Here is a 6,867-nt window from a genome sequence, read left to right on the forward strand (position 1 = left end):
CGTCCGTGTGCATTGTGATGTCAGCGCACACGAAAGATCCCCAGGTGGTTGAAATTACTCCGTAGCCCTCCAGTACGGCTCCTCTTTCTCTCTTTACACATTCATTCCCACCTTCGTCCCTTGTGTGTGTGTGTGTAAAACCTTTATTCGGAGGAAGCTTGAGGTAGCCGGAGCAACCTCACGCAAACACTAGGCGGGCTTCTCAATACAGGAGTCCATTGGCGACGGCTGCGGCTCGGGCTCGGTGAACCAGGGCCCTCTGGCTTGCCAGATCGGAGCAGCCGAGCAGGGCTGCCTTCCAGTCCTCCCGGGTGGGGTTGGGTTTGGGGGTGAGGTTCTGGGTTGACTGAAATGCCCACACCATGTGGAAGATGTCCGAAGACTTCTCCGCACACTGCGGGCACTTTCCTGTACAGGCAGGATCAAAGTGTTTTAAAACTGCCGGGCACAGCAGCGTTTTGGTGTAAAGGCGGAGGAGTGTGCGTTCCTCCACCTTTGTAAGGCCCTTACAAGGCTTAAGATAAATTGCATGGCCGAATTGAAGTAATTCAGTAATTTCTCGAAAAGTGAGAGCCGGATTGGGTTCGAGATCCGTATCATAAGGGTCTGAAGGCGTTGCCCGGAGAGTGAGCGCGCGGGCGGCGGCGTCGGCCGTTTCATTGCCTTCGAGGCCCATGTGAGCTGGAGCCCATACAATCGTTCGAGACGCGGGGGCCCCGAGGTAGTCACTGTTTTGAAGGATACGGTGCGCAAAGAGAGGAATGTACCCCTGTTTAATATTTCTGCAGGCCCCTCTCGAGTCGGTGATGATGACTCGTGAGTCCTTGTCTGCGGCGGCTAACGCGATGGCAACTTCTTCCGCATGTGTTGTCTTGAGCTCGGAACGTTAGGCCATTCACCGTGATTTTTGATGGATGACTGCGGCTCTGTACCACCCCCGATGGTGAGGGCCGGAGGCGTCCACGTAGAAAATTCCGTGTTTGTTCCCATAGTGACGGGCCAGTGCCTCCGCCCGCGCAAGGCGCCTGCCACTGTGGTCGTCACGTGTCATGTTGGCCGGAAGAGGGCGTACGTGCAGGGCGTATCTCCAGATTTCAGGAATGCGTACGTGCTCTTCCGTAAATGTTGGGTGGTGGATGTGTAGTTGGTCTAATAGGCGGCGTCCCGACGGCGTTCTTGAAAGTCTTGTGTATTGATTAGTCAATTGCGCCTCTCGGAGCTCCGCGAATGTGTTTAACATCCCCAGGTGCATAAGACGCTGGTTGGATGTGTTGATCGGGAGATCGAGGGCACGCTTGTACATCTTCCTGAGAATCACTTCCAGGGCGTTCTCATCAAACCTGCGCAGGTGGAGGTAAGGAGTCGAGTAGAGTACTCGACTGGTCACGAATGCATGCGCCAGCCGCAAAGCGTCTGTGCACCGTAACCCCCCGCGTTTGTTGGAAACCCGGCGCACCATCCGGCCCACCTGGTCGCCCACCTTGCGCCGTTTTGCTAGTGTTGTATCAGCCCGTCGATGTTTGTGGGTAAGAAGGCCAAGTACTCTAATCTCATCGTGTTCGGGTATCGGGCCGCTGGCCAGGGATAGTTCCATTTTTGTGGTGCACTTAGGCAACGGGCGAATGTGCACAAATTCGGATTTGGACGGTGAGCATTGAAGGCCTCAGCGGCGGGCGTAAGCGTCTACGATCTGCGCCGCTTGCTGCAGGTTGGCCTCAATGTCTCCAACCGATCTGTGTTTGGCCCAGATGGTTATGTCGTCGGCGTACAGCGCGTGCTGGATGCCTTCGACCGTCGCCAACTGAGCCGGGAGTTTCATCATGGCCAGATTGAAAAGTAACGGCGAGAGGACCGCGCCCTGTGGGGTGCCTCTCGTTCCCAGTTTATATGGGCCGTGTTCGTCGTCTTGTATTCGGATGAAAGATTGCCGATCTGAGAGAAATTGCTTGATGTACTGAAATGTGTTATGTCCACAGTTCGTCTGGGAGAGATGTTGCAGTATAATTTCGTGTGTGACATTGTCGAAAGCCCCCTTCAAGTCAAGGGCGAGTACTGCCTTATCGTTGAAGGGATATTCTAAAGGGTTGAGAATTTCTCGGTCGAGTTGAAGCAGAACATCCTGAGCGGACCTTTGCGGGCGGAAACCGAACATGGTGTCTACGAATGTATTTTTATTTTCCAGAAACCCAGACAGCCTGTCCCGCACCATGGTCTCCATCAGCTTTCCCGCACAAGACGTGAGGGAGATGGGGCGGAGGTTGTCTGTGTTTATGGCTTTTCCGGCTTTCGGAATGAAAGTTACCAGAGCGGTCTTCCATTCAATTGGTAGAGGTGCCTCACCAAGCCAGATCGAGTTGATGAAAGCGAGGAGGGTTTCGTAGGCGGGGTCGGTAAGATTGGCAAGCAGTTTTACAGTTATCTTGTCCCGGCCCGGTGCCGTTCCTCGTTTCATTTTAGCCAGGGCCGCCTTCAGGTCGTGCAACTGGAACGGTTCATCCAGATCCGCGTTCTCTGAACCTGCATACGAGTACGCGGGTCCTCCGGGGTCCTGCTTAGTGCAGAGATACTGGTCGCGCAGTTTGCATGCTAATTTTGATGTATTTCCATCGAAGCTATGAATAGCTCGTTGGAGATGTTTTTGTGTCTCGGCGCGGGTTTAAGTCGGGTCAATTAGGGCACGGAAAAGGCGCCACGTGCTCCGGCTCGACATTTGTCTGGCCGCCGTGTTGCAGCGGTCTACCCAGTTTGAGTCGGCGAGTTGGGCCGCGTACTCTGCCGCTCGCTGAGTGAGCTCGGCGATGCGAGTTTTGAGCTTTCTGTTATGTTTTTGGCGGCGCCATCTACGGACGAGGCTGTTCCGCGCTTCCCAAAGGTGCAGGAGGTGGTTGTCCACCTCTGGAGTGGCCTCCGAGAGCTGAATTTGTGTTTCCACCGAACGAAGATGCGTAACCAATTCTTGTGCACACGCGTGGTATCCTTGTTCGTGGATAGAGGCCGAATTGATGTAGCTTTGCCGAAACTTATTCCAGTCGGGTAGCCGAGCTTGTGCGTGGGGTCTTGCCAATGGTTTAGTTCTTACAGTTGTATTGATAAGGCAGTGGTCACTACCGAGGGTTTCCTCGGTGTTGATCCATTCTGCGTGTACAATGTTTTTGGTAAAGGTGAGATCCGGGCATGTATCCCGGGTTACTGAATTACCCATCCGCGTTGGATATGCAGGGTCAGTGTGAAGAGTCAGGCCCAGCGTGGACGCGAGTTCCGCTAGCTTGCGTCCCCGCTTCTCTTCACGCACGTATCCCCAGAGTGTACTGTGGGCGTTGAAATCACCCACAATCACCAAGGAGTCCCTGCCCACAGCCTTTAGAGAGCGGCTAAAGAGTGCTGCGAACGTTGCATTTTTGAGTCTAGGGGAGCAGTAGATGTTGAGTACTTGGAGTGGTGCATCTTGTTTCTTGAGCGGAAGAAGTGTCACCATCGCGTATGAATATTCAGTGTCAAGTTCTAAGTCAACTGCAGTAGCCGTATAATTTTTATGCACGCCGACGCAGGAAGAGGGGTCCTGCTGAAAGGTGATGTAATTTGTGAGGGTGACGCCACTCCCTGGCTCCTGGAGGGCAACCACCGCGGGAAGAGTCGAAAGTTGAAAGGTAAAGTCGGAGATCCGCCCTTTTTGCGCGGGAACGGAAGCCCCGACAGTTGGTTGGTTGGTTGGTTCATAGGAAGCGAAAGGCGCAGTATCTGTCACACTTGCTCTGTGGACACCTGAACCGCGCCGTAAGGGAAGGGATGAAGGTGGGAGTGAAAGTGGATAGAGAGAAAGGGGGGCCGTAGTGGAGGGCTACGGAGTAATTTCGACCATCTGGGGATCTTTAACGTGCGCTGACATCGCACAGCACTTTGACGCCACTTCGTTTCGCCTCCAGCGAAACGCAGCCGCCGAGGCCGGGATTCTATCCCGGGAACTCCGGCACAGTAGTCGGGCGTCTTACCACTGCACCACCCCGGCGGGGCTCCCCGACAGTTCCACGGGGGTGGCCGAATTGATCCTGGGGAGCGCCTGATCTTAGGGCTGCTCGCCATGGTCATTTAGGCTGAGGAGGGGTTGTATTGACGCTGCTCCGGAGCCAGCACTCGCGGGAAGGGGGCATCCTCCATACCGGAGAGCGAGCAGTTGTCGTCATCGTCTACCTCAGGGGTGCGTCTAGAAGTTTTGTTAAGATGGCCGGGTAAGGGACAGCCGGGCCTGCGCGAGGAGCGCAAGGAATGCGCAATTTGTTTGGCAATCATCGCGGGGTTTGTCTCTTGCAATTTGGAGATGGCGTTGACCATCATTGAAATTTGATTTTCTATGGCAATGAATCGTGCCTCCGTGGCCCGGAATCGGGCCTCGAATGCTGCCTCCAAGCTTGTTACCGCCTTTGGCACCACGAGCTCACTCTCCATTACCTCAGCAGCGGGAGGCGAGGGCGGAGAAGACTGGGTAATTTTGGATTCCAATTCGTTAATTTTCTTAAGCAGCATCTCGTTTTGGGCCCTGAGTGCTGCTATTTATTTATTTATAGGAAGGGAAAGGCACGGTAACTGTCTCACTTGTTTTCTGTGGACACCGCAACCGCGCCGTAAGGGAAGAGAGGAAGGTGGAGTGAAAGTGGAAAGAGATAAAGAGGAGCCGTAGTGGAGGGCTGCGGAGTAATTTCGACCACCTGGGGATCTTTAACGTGCGCTGACATCGCACCGCACACGGACGCCTCTTCGTTCGTGTGCTGCGCGATGATCTCGCTCCGCGCTACGCGCCCTTGGGAAGGGAGTGGAAAGGGGGCAGCGAGAAGCAGCCCCACCCGAACCGCTCACCTGGTGTCCGTTTTTGACTGCGTTGACCCAGGCACCGGTATCACCGCGCGTTTCCGTCGTTTGTTTCGCCAGTCCGCCGTGTGGTGGCGACACCTTCCATGGTCGTTTTTCAGCACCTCCTGTAGGTGGGTTCTCGATGTTGGTGATTTCCTGGCGAGGCTGATCTCCGGGAGGCCCAACATGGCGGCGTTTCTTCTTGGGCGCCATTTTTTTTCTTTTTTATCTTGGGTGTACGGAATTTTGCCGCACAGTCGCGAGAGTTGGTGACATGGGAGCCACCGCACACAGAACACCGCGGAACACAGTTGTGAGGAGCCCGCACACCCTCCACTAGCAGAGCTTGGAATCCGCAGAGTCCACAGGTGTTAGACTGCAAGTTTGGACATACATCCGCGCGATGCCCGACGGCCCCACACTGGCCGCACGCAGGAATAGTTTTGTAATAGTTTCGCACAGAGACCACCATGTTGTCATAGTGCACGTAACGGGGCTTCTCTTTACCCGCGAAAGTGATGCGTGCCTTGTTGGATGTTCCGAATTTCCGGGTTTCTAGGATGGTGCCGACCCGCCAGCACACTCGGTCTTGGAGAGTTTCTGTGGTGTCCGAGTTACGGACCACGATCACGCCGTGGCATATGATGCCGCCGTCTTGTCTCAGGTAACCCCGAAGCGGGATCGACCCCTTCTCGGTGTTTACTGCGAAGTCCCCGATGAGCTGGTCGGCCGCCTCGATGTCCGGGGTATGCCCAATGATGATGTTTTGTTCTCGTGAGGGTAGAACGGAGACGGCGCTGGCCCGTTTCAGCCCGAGGTACGCCGAAATGGCAGTGCCGTAGCCAAATTCCGTGAACGCCTCGTGAAGAGAAACACTTTCTCTTGGGTTTATGACTGTAACGTAGTCTGCGGGAGTCGGTTTGGGCAAAGGACGCGACTTCCACTTCGAGAACGCCTTGTCCTTGCTTGCCCTGGCGCGCGTCGCGGGAGCGTTCATGTTTCCGACCGACGAAATGGCGGCCGGGCCGGCGCCGAACGCCGCCAGCTGGACTTTGTCTTGGGAGCGGCGTGCAGCCGCTTGAAGTAAAGCTTGACTCCGAATTTTCGAGATAACAGTCGAATTTGTATCTCCGGTGGCGGGTACCGAGGTCCACAACATTGCCTCAGGGTCGTAAATGCGTATTTGATCCGCGGAAGTCGCCATTTTTTCCTCGGAGGGCCGATTCCGCCAGGCTAGGCGCCGGCGACGCCGTTAGGCTTAACGACGGCGCCAACGTGGTCGGTCGAAAAATGGCCGTAGATTTGAAGAAAATCGGCCTACCTGGACGACTTTGTATCCAGTTGTTCCGCTTGGTTTTTCGGATCGATAGATGCCAGTTTTGCCGGGTAGGATGATTTGGGACGCGGCCCCAGCCGCAAATTGGCGGAGCCGAAACACACGCGCCTGCTCTCGTCGCGCGCTCGCAGCGCCCCCCCCCCACCTTCGTCCCTTCCCTTACGGCGCGGTTGAGGTGTCCACAGAAAACGAGTGAGACAGTTACCGCGCCTTTACCTTCCTATAACAATCAGAAGCAGAAGCTATATTGACGCACCGATATATTCCGACAGCGAAAGGCAAGGAGCCCATTTGCTGTGCGATGTCAGTGCACGTTAAAGAATCGCAACATGGTTGAAATTTCGGGAGTCCACTACGGCGTCTCTGATAGTCTCAGTCGCTTTGGGACATTAAACAACGCAAACTGAACTAACGCAAACCACTATTACATGACGCCGACAGCTTTTTTACCGAACGAGCTGTGTCAGCTACCCATAAAATGCTCTCTTATAACGCCTACGACATTCACGGTGTTCGGTTGTGAAGGATCTTGTTAGAATTTATTTTATGTCAATTATAGAAAACCTACTAAGGGAGAAGAGACATTTCATAATAACAACGTTGCACACCGTGAGCAACTAAATTTTGATGTCATTGCTCACCACATCATTAGCAGTCAATATAAATTTCTAAATAACATTGGAAAT

At 54.4% G+C, this 6,867-nt stretch overlaps 1 pseudogene; it reads right to left on the reverse strand.

The window, feature by feature from the left end:
- Positions 1–202: 202 nt before the first annotated feature.
- On the reverse strand, positions 203–5,842 carry LOC146177515 (uncharacterized; annotated as a pseudogene).
- Between the last annotated feature and the right edge of the window lie 1,025 nt (positions 5,843–6,867).

The sequence above is a fragment of the Amblyomma maculatum genome, chromosome 10 (genome assembly GCF_055883805.1).
Source record: "Amblyomma maculatum isolate TAMU_Amacu chromosome 10, ASM5588380v1, whole genome shotgun sequence".
Taxonomy (NCBI): Eukaryota; Metazoa; Arthropoda; class Arachnida; order Ixodida; family Ixodidae; genus Amblyomma; species Amblyomma maculatum.